Source organism: Tenrec ecaudatus, chromosome 11, assembly GCF_050624435.1.
Source record: "Tenrec ecaudatus isolate mTenEca1 chromosome 11, mTenEca1.hap1, whole genome shotgun sequence".
Lineage (NCBI taxonomy): Eukaryota > Metazoa > Chordata > Mammalia > Afrosoricida > Tenrecidae > Tenrec > Tenrec ecaudatus.
The window spans coordinates 107,262,732-107,277,484 of NC_134540.1; the positions used below are offsets into that span (position 1 = coordinate 107,262,732).

At 42.1% G+C, this 14,753-nt stretch overlaps 1 pseudogene; it reads left to right on the plus strand.

Annotated features, from left to right (window-relative positions):
* The first annotated feature begins 9,916 nt into the window (after window positions 1-9,916).
* On the plus strand, window positions 9,917-10,076 carry LOC142461872 (U2 spliceosomal RNA; annotated as a pseudogene).
* The last annotated feature ends 4,677 nt before the right edge of the window (window positions 10,077-14,753 follow it).

Sequence of the window (14,753 nt, forward strand, 5' to 3'; positions counted from 1 at the left end):
GGACCGGAAGCGGAAGGCGGCGGCGTCGGGCAGACGCGGCGCGAGAGCGGCGGTGGCGGTGCCCTGTCCCTGCGGGCCGACCGTTTCTCTCAGGCCAGCTCGCGCTCCCGGCCCTGCCCGGCCCTGCCCTACCTGCTCTGCGGACCGGCCAGGGCCTCTTGCCCGCTCCGGGGGCTGCGATGCTATGACTTTAAAACTATGGCCTCCCTCCTCTCCGACATTACCTCTACGGACGATTAATGTGGAAGGATCCGGCAGGGAGAGCTGATCAACCTGCCCGCGAGGCCGCGCGCACAGAGCCTCGTTTTCCACTGGGATGGATTTCTGAAGAATTCCCCGCAATTCTAAATCAGGACCCCGGGCAGTCATTCTATTAGTGCTGGTTCGATGACCTTGTACGCTGACTGGGGTTCTCCCCGGCCCGGCTGCGTTTTAGGTTCCCAGAATTGGGGAAGAAGGCAGCCGCCTGATGGGCCTCTGCCAACCGCATCCCCTCCACAGTGTAGACTGAGGGTTTGGGGGAAAGTGGGAAGGAAGTCCCCAAGTGTTGGGGTCTCCAAGGACAGTCCTAGATGCCTCCCGCTACCTTCCTGCTTCCCACCCCCCAGGCCCGTGGCACTGGCCCTGCGCCTCCTTCCCTTCGCAGAGCATCCTACGGTGCTGGGTTTGACATCCCGGACCGCTTGGCTCCACGGCGATCTCGGGGTCGGTCTATAAAATGAAGCTGGATCGGGAGCCTCCATTCCCAAATCAGGTTTACATTTTTTGTTTTCCCAGTACTTTAAAAAAAAAATAAACATTTCATTGGGAGCTCATGTAGATAAGAGTCCCATCAAGAAGTATTGTACAATTCTGCCACAATCCGGTTCAAAACCAAATCAGTTTTGCATCTAAAAGCTTTTCAAGTGCTGAGAAATGGAACACAAAATGCCCACTTACTAGGTAACAAGTTCCTGTATACAACTTTGTAATATCCTGAGTACAATGATCTCTTAGGGCGGATTTTGTTCACAGAGTACTTGTTCAGGAGTTTCTTCAGGTTCTTGGGTCTCTTTTCAGCCCATAAAAATATACACAGAAAGCAACAAGTGTCTGTATTTTGAGATTTGCTTCCTCTAAGGTAATGTTCTCTGAACTGATTGAGGATAGACACCCCACATCCCTGCCTAGACTTTCTTGGTCTTCATTTTACATCATTTTTTCTTTCACTGAAAACCTTAATCATTAGGCTTGAGAATTAATTGTTTTGGGAAAGAGGGAGGAAATTGATTCGAATGTTGGAGAAAACATTTTTTTTTATTTTTTTATTTTAACAATTTTTTGGGGCTCATATAATTCTTTTCACAGTTCATACATATACATACATCAATTGTATAAAGCACATCTGTACAGTCTTTTCCCTAATCATTTTTTTCTCTTTTCTTCTTTTACATTTTATTAGGGACTCATACAACTCTTAGCACAATCCATACATATACATACATCAATTGTATAAAGCACATCCTCACATTCCCTGCCCCAATCATTCTCAAGGCATTTGCTCTCCACTTAAGCCCCTTGCATCAGGTCCTCTTTTTTTTTCCCCTCCCTCCCCAGTCCCCCCTCCCTCATATGCCCTTGGTAATTTATACATCGTTATTTTGTCATATCTTGCCCTATCCGGAGTCTCCCTTCCCCCCTTCTCTGCTGTCCCTCTCCCAGGGAAGAGGTCACATGTGGATCCTTGTAATCAGTTCCCCCTTTCCAACCCACTCACCCTCCACTCTCCCAGCATCGTCCCTCACACCCTTGGTCCTGAAGGTATCATCCACCCTGGATTCCCTGTACCTCCAACCCTCATATGCTGGAGAAAACATTTTTCTGCTATCAAGTGGCAGCTGAATATATAGCTGCTTGAATATTTTAATTGAATTCTTGAAAGATTTCAAGGATTGTTTAAGTACCCTCAAATTGGTACTCATAACCACCTTGGTATAACCGAATGTCCTGGTCCTGTGCCATCCTCACAATTGTTGTGTTTGATCCCGTAACCGTGGCCACTGTGTCAGTCCATCCCCTGAGGGTCCTCTTTATTGATGACCTTCTACTTGACCGCGTAAGATGTTTCTTTTTCCCCAGGGACTAGTCTCTCCTAATAACATGCCTTAAGAATGTGTAAAGAGGTATTCCTACCCTCGCTTCTAAGGAGAATTCTAGCAGTATGTCCTCCAAGAGAGATGTTTGTTTTTCTGGCAGTCCATGGTACTTTCAATATTCTTTGCCAAAACTAGAATTCAAATACATCAGTGACCCTCCCATCTTCCTTATTCATTGTCCAATTTTCATATGCATATAAGGTAGCTGAAATACTATGACTTGGTCAGTCCACCCTTGTTCTCAAAGTGACATCTTTGCTCAACACTTGAAACACTTGGAAAAGATCCTTGTGCAGGTTTGCTAAAACAATGTGTCAGTTTGTTATCCTCTGGATGTCCCTGGCCTCGTGTCCCATGTCATTTCAAAGACTCAGAGTCATGGCCCTAATTCAGTAGGAAAGTACTACAAAGGCATAGCTCACTCAGCCAAGCATTTATATCAAAGTGAAAGGACATCCTGGAGGGATCTCCAGTGTGGAGACTGACCCCTGATGGTACAGTGCAGAGATGGTTACTCTACATTTACAACTCTATGATAACTAAGAAAAGGAATATTTGTGATTGTTCTGATAAGTTTGGGGGCGGGTTGGAAGTGTCATGGCACTCTCCTAGGTAATGGTAAACTGTCATGGCATTAGTGGGTGTGACTTTTATTACAATAGGCAGCAAGTTTTCTATAAGTCTTCATTTTTAATTTTTCCCCACCATGTATGCTCAAGGTTCGAGAGCGAGGTCTCTAGTCTTTGGATTTTTGGTGTGAGTGAATTATGCAATTCCTAAAAGTATCCAAAGAGCTAAAAATATTGTCACAACAAGTGCTGTAAGTTCAGCAGAAGTGGAAAGGGAATTTTCAAAGAAGAACATAACATGTGCAGAGAAGAGAAGTCACCTAACATTTTCTAATATGTCAGACGCAATGACTGTTGTCTAATTCATCTACCGCTAAAGGAATCGGATCCTTCTCTTGCAGCGGAAAGATGCTTACAAGGATAAATCACACAGCCAATGAGGCTCCGACAAGAGGGAAGAATATTGCAGTGAGGATGGCAATCAAGAAGCAATACGGGAAGAGTTTAATGAACAGTTTCATTGTTTTTGTCAGGTATTATTTCATATTCTAAAACTTTCTGATCTTCTAGTTTTGTGTACCTCCTTCATTGTTAACTGAAATAATAAGCTACCTTTCAGTATATCATATACCTTTCAGTATATCATTTTTTAATACATAAAATGGTCATTAGGGCAGCAAACCACTTGCTAGATTATTTGAATCCCTACACTGGTATGTTACCTATAGAACTTTTCTCTACAGTGACTGGAAGTACAGAGCAGACACAGAGTAAAGGCACATCATTCACGGAGTGTGTCCAGGCCTGGGAAAGGTCTAAGAAGAGAAGTGGATGGGGGCAGGGGGATGTGTATAGATAGATAGATAATGTTGGAAATTGAAATAGTCTCCTGATCTAGTTTGAAAAACACAAATAGAATTCTATCAGGGGAAAAAAATCTAGTGAGAAGATAAACTAGAATCTTGTTACTAAAAGTGTCTTAGGTCTTGGTTATTAGTTAAATTTGATTCTTATTTGTAGTGTGCATGAGTGGGGGTGTTTTCCACTTCAGAGTACTAACTCTACATTTAACTGTCAAACCTTTCATCACAGGCCCAGTGCTTTATCCCAGCCCCTTCTCTGATGATCTCTCCTCTCTGTGGTCTTCACTCCTCCCTATACCCAGCTCAATGCGTCCTCCAGCTCACTGCTTCATCTTTCCTCCCCTGCCCACCCCCGTTTGGTAGCTTCCAAAGCCTATTTCCTTTGTCATGCAAGTTTTTAATCTTAGTTTTTATCCTTACAGTAGTGGTCCCATGCAACATTCCTCCTTTTGTGATGCACTGAATTCACTCAGCATAATGTTCTTCAGGTCCATCTGTTATCAATGCATAGTATCCCATGGTGTGCATGTACCAACATTTCTTTATCCATTCTCCCACTGATGGGTGCTTGAGCTTTTTCCAACTTCTCACTATTGTGAAAGTGCTTCCATGAACATGGGAGTGCATATGTCTATTTGATTTATGTCTTTTACTTCTATAGTGGATATATATAGCATAGGTATTGCTGGATCCTATAAAATTAATATTCCTAGTTGTTTGAGGCAGTACCATATTCCTTTCTACAGTGGATGTACAGGCTTACTGAGCCACCGGCAATGGATGGAATTTCCAATCTCGCTGTACCCTCTCCACCATTTGTTTTCTTTTTAATTGTTCTGGCATTGTTGGTATCAGGTCATATCTCATTGTTACTTTGATTTGCATCTCTCAGCTAATGATCGTGAGCATTTTTTCATATTTGTTAGCCATTCAGATGCCATTTTTAATTAATTGTCAATGTCCTTTTGCCTACTTTTTAATTGGATTGGTTTATTTTTCTTAGAGTTTTCTTGTGTGTTGTGTAGCTGCCAAAGTTTTTGCCCAGTCTGTGGGTTCTCTTTTTACTCTTTTCATGGAGTCTTTTGATGCACAAAAGTGTGTTATTTTTAGTAGGATCCAGTTATCTATTTTGTCCTCTACTCTGCTTCCATGATCGTTGACAGTGTGTCTACACACTGTAATAGGGCCCTTGCGCGGGTCCCTGTTTTTGATGATCTTTACAGCTCTGGGATTTTACATTTAGGTCTCGGATCCATCCTGAGTTTATCTTTCTACGAGGGGTGAGGTTTCAATCTTCTGCAGATGGAAATCCAATTTGTCAGCACTATTTGTTGAAGAGACTATCTCTTTCCATTTAATGGTCCTTTGTTGAAGATCAGTTGCCTGTAGGTGGACGACTTTATTTCTGGGCCTCTATTGTGTTCCGCTGGTCTATGTGTTTATCATTGTGCCGCTACCATGTCATCTGGGCTACTGTGGCTGTGCTTTGATAGGTCATTAACTTTTAGATGCACTTACCAATATTACGTCAAAATCAACACTTGTCTCTGTTAATCCCTGGCTTGTTTTCTCCAACCTTTCTTGTACCCATGCTGGAGCTCAAGCATCCTCCCAGGAGCGTAGATCTGAAGGCAGCACTCTTAGCCACGGGCTCCTGTTTGGCTGTGTTTGTGCACAGAGAAAGGCGAGGGTGAGTCACCAGTCTTCCTTCCCTAACAGGAGGGCATTGTGTTGTTTTGCTTGATTTGGGCTCTTGTATGCACCTTTGTGATTATAAATTTACAGAGACAGCAGGCAAGCCCCAGTGACACAGCCCTCGGATTGCATTAGCATGATCTGATTTGAGTTTTCTCCATAGACTGAGTTTTCTTTTAAAGATTGGACTTCTGCGTTATATTTCTGTGTCTCCAGTTCTAACTAGCTGGGCCTAGCTCAGAGGAAATTTTACTTGATTATAATGCTACAGAAGGAAAAACAGCAACGGTTACCTTCAAATTGATTTCAACTCATGAGAACCCCTTGTGTATCAGATTAGAACTGCTCCCTAGTCTTTTGGAAACTGAAAAATTGTGCTGTGCACCAGGCCTCTAAGAGGTGCCCTTTAAAAGGCAAAAGCTACTTCACGTGACCAGTAGAGGGCACTCTTGCATCAGTAGAAATACAATTTGCTTTTCTGGGCTTGTGTTTTCTTGATCTTTGCCAGAGAGCTGAGACACTATTTACTCAGGAGACTCTGTACCGAACATTATGATTAATTCAAAAGGCACAGAAGCAGCTCGGAATCACTTTAAAGAATACTAAGCCGTGCCATCTCTCAAAATCAAACCAAAATAGAAGTTTTACTTGTTCACTCTTTTTAAAAACATTTCATTCGAGTTGGAAAATTCCTTACTCTCACTTGACAAACTTTTTCATCTAACAGAACCACCTTGTTCTTCAGAGAAGGAAAGTGAGGTTTGTGAAGCCAGTCCTTCAGTCTCTTCAAGATTTAGATACAGAAAAATGATACTCCTTCCGCTCAAAATGGAGTCTTAGGCTTGTTGAAAACAGGAGAAGTGACTACTGTGTACTTAGAGAAATGAATGTTTTGTGGACCATTTGTTTCTTTTGTGTGTGGCATTTTTACATCAGCACTTTTTGACTGGAAACAGCTTGGCCAAAACTCTGTCACACGATTATGCTATCTATTAAAACAAAATTTAATTTGGGGGGAGGGGAGGCGGGACTAAAGCACTTTGGACTCAGGACCCTACTGCTCCTACTCCTTGTGTGTTTACATGCCCCCCTCCCCTTCTAGAGAGAGCATAGATGACCTTGGCCTATCCAGCCTCTCTGGGTTTGAATCCCAATTTGTCATTTATTAGGTGAGAGTGTAAGCAATAGCTTCACCTCTGTGCCTGCCTTTCCTCATCTTCAAACGGGGATGGTTTTGAGGATTAAATAAGGTAATGTTTGTAAAGCTCTTAGACATACTCTGTATATAAAAAAGTGCTGTCTACTAAATAAAATTTTAGAAAGATACTATTTTAATGATAGTATGGACAACATTCCAAGGCTACTCTTTAAACGATTGGAAAAAGCACTAAACAAAATCCAAATTCTTTGCCACTGAGTTGACTGCAACTCATAGCATCTCTACCAGAATCTGTGCGGCACACATTCAAGCGGTGCGTCTTCGAGTAGGGCACCATTATATTGGACTCTGGCAGGCTAGAGATTTGCTTGCTATGCAACACACATGCTGCCCTTGTTGGCTAAGATGGAAATTAGTCTTCTCGCAGGACTTTGACCTGTAATCCCCCCTTCCAGTTATCATTCTGATATAGCTATGTTTTGCAAATTATGATCTCTTCCAGTTTTGCTCCATCAGTCATGACTAAACCAGGCAGAACCAGCTTGAAGCCCTGCTGAGGAGTAAGTGCCCTGAAACAGGACATTAGAAGAATTCTCCCCTGCAAATCAGGAAGCCAGGCCTCTCAAATTGCACTTTATGGAAATCATCTGGTGACCTGGGGAAAATGTAGGTTCTGATTCATTAGGTCCTGGCGTAGCCTCAGATTCTGCATTTCTAGACAGCATTGATGGTGCTTGTGGGTTTTTGGCCCCACCTTAAGAAGTAATCTCAACTATCATGACCCCAATTCTACCTTGCAAACCTGGTTAGACCAGAGGATGCACAGCGGTACAGTTGGGATCTGGAAACACAGGGATTCTAGGACAGATGAACCTCTCAGGACCAACGGTGAGAGTGGCGACACCGGGAGGGAAGGGGGCGTAGAAATGGGGAACCGATCTCGGGGATCTATATATAACCTCCTCGCTGGGGAATGGGCAACAGGAAAGTGGGTGAAGGGAGACGCTGGGCAGTGTAAGATAAGATAAAATAATAATTTATAAATGATTAAGGGTTCATGAGGGAGGGGGGAGCAGGGAGGGAAGAGGAGGGAAAAAAAGGAAAATGAGCTGATTCCAGGAACCCAAGTAGAAGGCAAATTTTGAGAATGACGAGGGCAACGAATGTATAAGTGTGCTTTACTCAGTTGATGTATGTATGGATTGTGATAAGAGTTGTATGAACCCCAATAAAGTGATTTAAAAAAAAGAATACATTTTTTTTAAAAAAAGAAGTAATATCTTCTAGGTTCTAGAATAAAGAAGACTGAGGAAGATCCGTCAGGCACCTAAAGCTTGATTTAAAAAAAATCATTTTCTTGGGAGCTCTTATGGATATTAAAACACCCCATCATTCAATTAAATCAAGCAGAGTTGTACAATTGCTGCCACCATCATTTTCAACACATTTTCTCCTTGAACTTTTTGATGTCAGCTTCCCTTTATCCCTCCCCTCCCCCGTCCTGCCCCCCAGGAACCCTTATTATTATTAGTATACTGTATCTTACACCAGCTGATGTATTCGCTCACTTATAATTCTGTTATTCGCTCCCCTCAAGTGGAGTTATACAATCGTCATTGCTATCGGCTCCCTCTCGCTCCCACCCTGGTCCCACACGCTCAGGGAATCATCTCTTCCATTACTATTTCTGAAGGGTTTACCTGTCTTGAATTTCATGCGTCAAATGATCTTAATTATACAGATGAACATACACAGGTCTCACAAGATTAATGAGGGGAAACTAAGACCAGAATAGAAAGGGGAGGGAATATTAAAGAACTAGAGGACTAAAGAACTGGTTACATGGTTCATCAGTGCTATACTGCACCCTGGATATATCACCCCTTCTGTGTGGTCCATTTGTGAGGGACTGCCAAATTGTATGGCAAGTGGATTTGGGGGTCTCAATTTTGCTTACGCTTCACATCAATTTGATTGCTTGTTTTTGAATTTCTGATGCCTGTTCCCATCAACACCTCGTGATCACACAGGCTGCTGTGCTTCTTCCATGTGGGCTTTGTTGCCTCCCTGCTTGATGGCTGCTTGTTTACCTTCAAGCCTTTAAGACTCCAGACACTCTATCTTTGAATAACTGGGCACCATCAGCTTTCTTCACATTAGCTTTGCACCCATTTTTCTGCTGCGATAGTGTCAGGAAGGTGAGTATCATACACTGTCACATTATTAGAACAAAACATTCTTGTATTGAGGTAAGATTTAAGTAGAGGTCCAAAGTCCATCTGCATATATATATATATATTTATATATTTACATATATACATATCTATATTTCTACCTACATATATAAATTTTTACTTTATTTGTGTTAGTCTGGGTACACTAGAGAAACAAATCCAGAGACACTCATGTGTATGAGAAAGAGGTTTATATACAAGAGCAATTGAATATTGAGAACACATTCCAGTCCAGTCCAGATCAAGTCCATAAGTCTGATATTAATCTATAAAGTTCTCTTCAGACTCATGAAGCACATGCAATAATGCCGAATGCAGGAAGATCACAGGCCAGTGGGTGGGAAGTCTTGTGGATATAGTGGCAGTGGAAGCATCTCAGCACTGGCAGGGGTCTCCACGTGGCTTCTCCAGCTCTCAGAGCTCTGGTTGCATCAGGGTAAGTCCATGTGGCTTCTCAGGGATGTCTCGAAGGGCGTGAGCCTTATCAGTTGAGAGTCCCCAAGGGAGTGAGCATAGAGAGAGTGTGTCTTCCACATCCGGGGAGGAAATACCGGAGTTCCCAGAATCCGCAGGGAAGGCAATGCCCACACAGAGACCTCATAGGCTATACAATGATTGACAGGCTGGACTCCACCGCTTCGCTCGTAATCCTCTCAAATTGACAACGGATTATATAACTACCACATTATCCTTTCCTCTTTTTCTTTCCTCCTGCCCCACTATCATGTTAATACATCGTTCACCTCTCTAATTCCTCTCGGACACATTTCAGTTGATCAAATATGACCAAGAATGCTGCACCCTTCTCACTGTCAGTTTTAAATCCCTTGCTATTGCCCTGTCCCTGTGGTTATTTTCTCATCACTACGCCACTCCATCCCCACCCCACGACGCCTCCTCTCCCTTGCCCACCAAGAACCGTTGGTCCTATTGATTCTTTGGTTATGATCTTTCCAGTTTCACATTCAAGGTTGTCTTTGAAGATTCCCAGGCAGGTAAAGGATCTATGGAGGAGTTCAACTCTGGAGTGAATAGGGCAATCCAATATCAGGGATTTCATTGATGAGGCAGATGAAGATGTTAGCAGGAAAACACCTGAGGATCCCCCAAAATAAAAAAAAAAACAATTGCCATGAAATTGACTCATCCTAAAAAAAAAAAAAAAGAAAGAAATTGACTCATCCTTGCAAAAGGTGATGCAGGAAAATTTCCCCTAGCACCAAGCCCCATGCTCAAAGTAAATAGCTCAATAAATTACGAAATCGCTTCTCGGCCTTTTGGCTAAGATCAAGTGTAATCAATTATGAAATCAGTCTGTAAAAAGAAACAACTCTTGGATTGCAGCTAGCAATTTGACTATGCTTGCATAAGCCCCTCACATCAAGATCATCTTAAATTCCATGTCATTGGATGAATTACTGATTTATTGATGTTATCGATGCAATTGTCTAAGGGGATGATTGACAATGTTTTACTTTTTAGTTTCTTTTTTTATGTTTTGTTGTGCTCTTGTTGTTCTTGTTGGTTCTAGTTTTTGTTCTTGCTGTAATAAGAGAAGACCACTAAAGTAAACCAGAGTTGTTCATAACCCAAGGACAAGCAGATGGATTCTGGGCTTCCGTGTAATTCTAGGCCTACTTCAACAAGTTAGTTCTTATAACAAGGCCTGCTTGACCTTTGCTTCACAAAAAGATCATTGAAGATAGGGTGCTACAGCAAAGTGTGGTGACGAAAGCAGATGGTGCCTGGCTATCAATTGGAATAGTGTCTGGGGTCTTAAAGGCTTGTATTCAAACAAGCAGTCATCTTAGTGAGACATCAGCTAAGCCCACATCGAAGAACCACACCAGCCTATAAGATCCAAAGATGATAATAACAAAGCCCAAATATGATGAAGGGATAAATAGAGCTTAAATTGTGAACACCCAATTTGTATAAGGCTATGAAGGACAGTGGGAACCCAAAATCCCTCTGCAGAGTGTCTGGTCAGATTGGGCTTCTGGCAGATCCCATCTGATCACAGGCGAGGGACTAAAACAGTTTATTATCAGAGATTATTGTCAACTCAATGACAGTGGTTTGAAACATGGTGTAATATGATACTTGGTCAGTTAACTACTGTGTTGACCCAACCTGAATTTTCTCTATGCTCAAATATTTCTGGATTGTTCCAAGACAGAAATTTCTTCTCTGGCTTTTAAAATATTGTTGGTGGTCTTCTCTTTCTTCCTCTTTATTTTTAACCTAAAATTATTACTGCTGTTTTCTTCTTTCTGTTTCATTTTGTTTTTTATTGTTTCTGTTAGGTTTCCCAGTGTAGGAAGCACATAGAGACGGTGGTATCGGGAAGTGGGGTGGGGAGTGGGGATAACGATCAGTGGGTACGAGAGTGGGAAGAAGCAGAGCCGAGTATAGTGATGCATAGGCAACTCTTTGGAGAGAAGCAGTTTAACTATGGAAGTGTATGATATGTGAACATTATATCAAGAAAACTACTAAAAAGAAAAAAAAACTTGACTTATGGTTACCGTGGGTGAAGGAGGAAAAGCTTTTGCTTAGGTGGTATTGAGTTCATTTTAACGGTGGTGGGACAATTTGGAAAGGGATAAAAATAATAGTTGTACAACACAAAGAATCAATGGCACTGAGTTATACATGTAGCAGTTATTGAATTGGAGAATGATTTGTTGTGGGTTTTTTTGTCAAAATTGATAAAAGGTATACATAACAATGAGTATGGGGGAAAAGTTCTAAAATTGATTGTGGTAAAAATTGTACAACTCTTTTTGATGGTTAAACTATTGTATGATATGCGATTGAAGTGCCAGTAAAACTGTTTTTTTTTTTTTTAAGTTGGCTCTAACTCACATGACCTCACACATCGGAGGGTTTTCTTTTCTTACTTTAAAGAAAATACGTTAAGTTTCTCATAGCTCCAGAGGATAAAAGTCCAAGTTAGGTGTCAATAGTGTTGCTTCCTTCCTTGCATTCCCAGTTCCTTGACCTGTCGACTACTTTCACGTGCTATTGGTTTTCCCCCCACGTGTGTATGTCTCTGTCCATTTCACTCTGTTTGTAACTCAGAAGTGATTAGTTTGGGAACCACTCCACTTGCGTATGATCTAATTAAGATAGCAAAGAAAACCTTATTTACAGAAATTACACCCAAAGGCATAGGAGTTAGGGTTTCCACAGATACTTTCAAAACTCACTGCCATCAAGTTGATTCCAACTCATAGCAACCTTAAAGGGCAAAGTAGAACTGCTTTTGTGGGTTTTCCAGACTGCACCTCTTTTTTAAAACATAGTTTAACTGGCATATAACTCACATATAATAAATATAATAGTTCAATCATTTTCAGAAAAGTGCGATCATCACCAAAGTCAAGTTCAGAATATGTTCTTCTCTGTTGTTAGCTCCCCCTTCCCCTCCCTGCTCAACCTCCTCTGCCATGCCCCCAGGTAACTATTAATTTAGATACTGTCTCCATAGACTGACCTATCCTGGATTTCGTATACAGAAAATCACACAAGAAACCAACACAGTAGCAAAACAAAAACAGAGAAAAACAATCAGAAAGAAAGAAAATATTAAAACTGGGTCCAAAGGGAGGTCAACTGATGTTATATTTAACCCTAATGACACATGCCCTAAGTCAGTTTGGGATTTTATTATGTACACTCTGGGTCACACAGGCTAGAGTGTGACCATGTGGACTTAGTTGATGCCTCACTTAGACAGCTGCATGTTTGAAGGCAAGTCTTTAAGATGCCCAGATGCTGTCCTTTCTAATTTCTGGGCACTATCTGATTTCTTCAGCACACTTTGCTACAGCATCCATACCTTCAGTGATTTATTCAGTAGGGCCATGTCATAAGAAATAATTGTTCTTAGGTTAGGGCTGTGTTAGGCCGGACTGTCTAGAGAAACAAATCCATTGACATCCATCTATGTATAAGAAAAAGCTTTATATCAAGAAGTAATTATATATTAAGATATCTCAACCCTGTCCAACTCAAGTCCCTATGTCCAATGCTCGTCCTTAAATCCCTCTTCAGATGCACATAATCACATGGAGGTGACACAGAATGGTAAAGCCGGAAGTGGGATGGTTGCTGGCCAGTGAATGCAAATTCTCATGGATCCAAGGTCGGTAGAAGCATGGCAGGGCGCTGACGGCTGCCAGCCCTGGAGGCAGACACCATGTTCCAGTGAAGGCTTATGACATCAAGGAGGTGTCATTGGGCTGGACCTTGATCGATAGGTTTGACTCCTCCCTAGCCTGGAGTGTCTTGCACTGCCATCAAGTCAGCACTGACTCATAGTGACCCCTGTGGGTTTCCTAGGTGTAACTGTCTACAGGATGAGAAAGCCAGTTTTGATGGTTTCAAACTGGCGATCATGCGGATCGCAGCCCAATGCGTAACGACTACACCACCAAGGCTCCCTACTTGACATAAAAGCACTGGACTTCAAAAAAAAAAACAACAACAAAAACTGGACTGGAAAAAGTATATCAAATAAACATTCTTCAGTTAAAAAAAACCCACTGGACTTCTGCAGGCCCAACTCCTTTCATATATCTATAAGCAATTTTTAGAAATTAATCATTTTATTGGAGAGCTCTTATAGATCTTATAACAAGCCATAATTCAATTGTATTAAGCACCCATGTACATATATTGCCATCATCATTTCCAAAGCACTCTTTCTAGTTGAGCCCTTGGTATCAGTTCCTCTTTTTATCCCCTCCTTTCACCCTCCCACTCTCATGAATACTTGATCAATTATATATTATTGTTATTTCATATCTTTAATGACCTGTTGTCTCCACCCACGTATATCCAACCTTGAGATCGATTCCCTTTTTTGCCCCTTTCTCCCCCCACCTTCCCAATACCCTCCTGACATCCCTACTCCCACTACTGTTCCTGAGGGGTTTATCTGTCCTGAATTCCGTGTGTCAAGAGCTTTTATCTGTACCAATGTATGTTCTCTGGTTTAGCCAGATTTGTAAGGTAGAACTGGATCATGATGGGGTGGGCGAGGGTGGGGGAGGGAAGAGGGGAGGAAGCATTCAGGAACTAGAGGAATGGTGTGTCAGTGCTAAACTGCACCCTGGTTGAATCATCCCTTGTGACCCTTCTGTGAGAGGATGTCCAGTTGTCTACAGATGGGCTTTGGCTGTCCACTCTGATCGCTCACAACAATATAATTATTTCTTGGGGATTTTTTGATACCTGATCCCGTCAACACCTCAAAGCTTCACCTTTCTCCTGCAGAGTGGCTGGATTCACAATCCAGTTCTCACCACATACTTTGGAGGGATATTCCGTAATTAATTTCATAGCAGAGATGAAGAGAAAAGGTACCTTTCAGTGTTTTCCTGGAGATCAGAAGTGTTAAGTGATTTCATTAAAGTGAAAGTCCAGTGTTTCCTCCTATAGACCATTAGATGGAGAGTAGATACTGTCATCACAGATCCACATATTTATACAAACACAAATAGTTTCGTGGTCAGATTCATCTGAGAAGGGCTGCTAAGCCTGTCTGTGATTCACAGTGAGCACTCCATAATCACGCAAGACTGTGGCAGGGATGAACCTATAATTGGTATTTCTTAACTTTTATGAATGTAGACACACATGCATGTGAGATGGGCTACAAAAATAACTTTCAATCCTTCCCTTGTGTGTGATTTATTTTTTTGTTGTTGCTATTGAGAATATACAGAGTAAAGGGCTTCAGTGAGAAACTTCAGGGAAGTCGGTGACCAAACATTATTCCTGGGTAGACTCAAGCTCAAACCTTTGGTTACCTATTGGCACCGCCCCCTGGACTCTGGAGGGCTAGCCTAAGCCTCTCGTTCCTCAGAGGCAGCTTGCACCTGTTACCTGGAGCTTTGGGAACAAGATCTCTGGTTACCCCACAAGCACTTACCAAACCAGATACTCTATTGGGTGAAGCTGGTGATTGTAAGCGAGGCAGAATGTGATCTGTACTAAGTGTAATGTCGTTGTCCAGGGAGAAATGAGGACAGGCCAATGCGGCCAAAAAGGGCTGGGCATTGACTGTGCAGAAAGCTGAGTTGCACTGC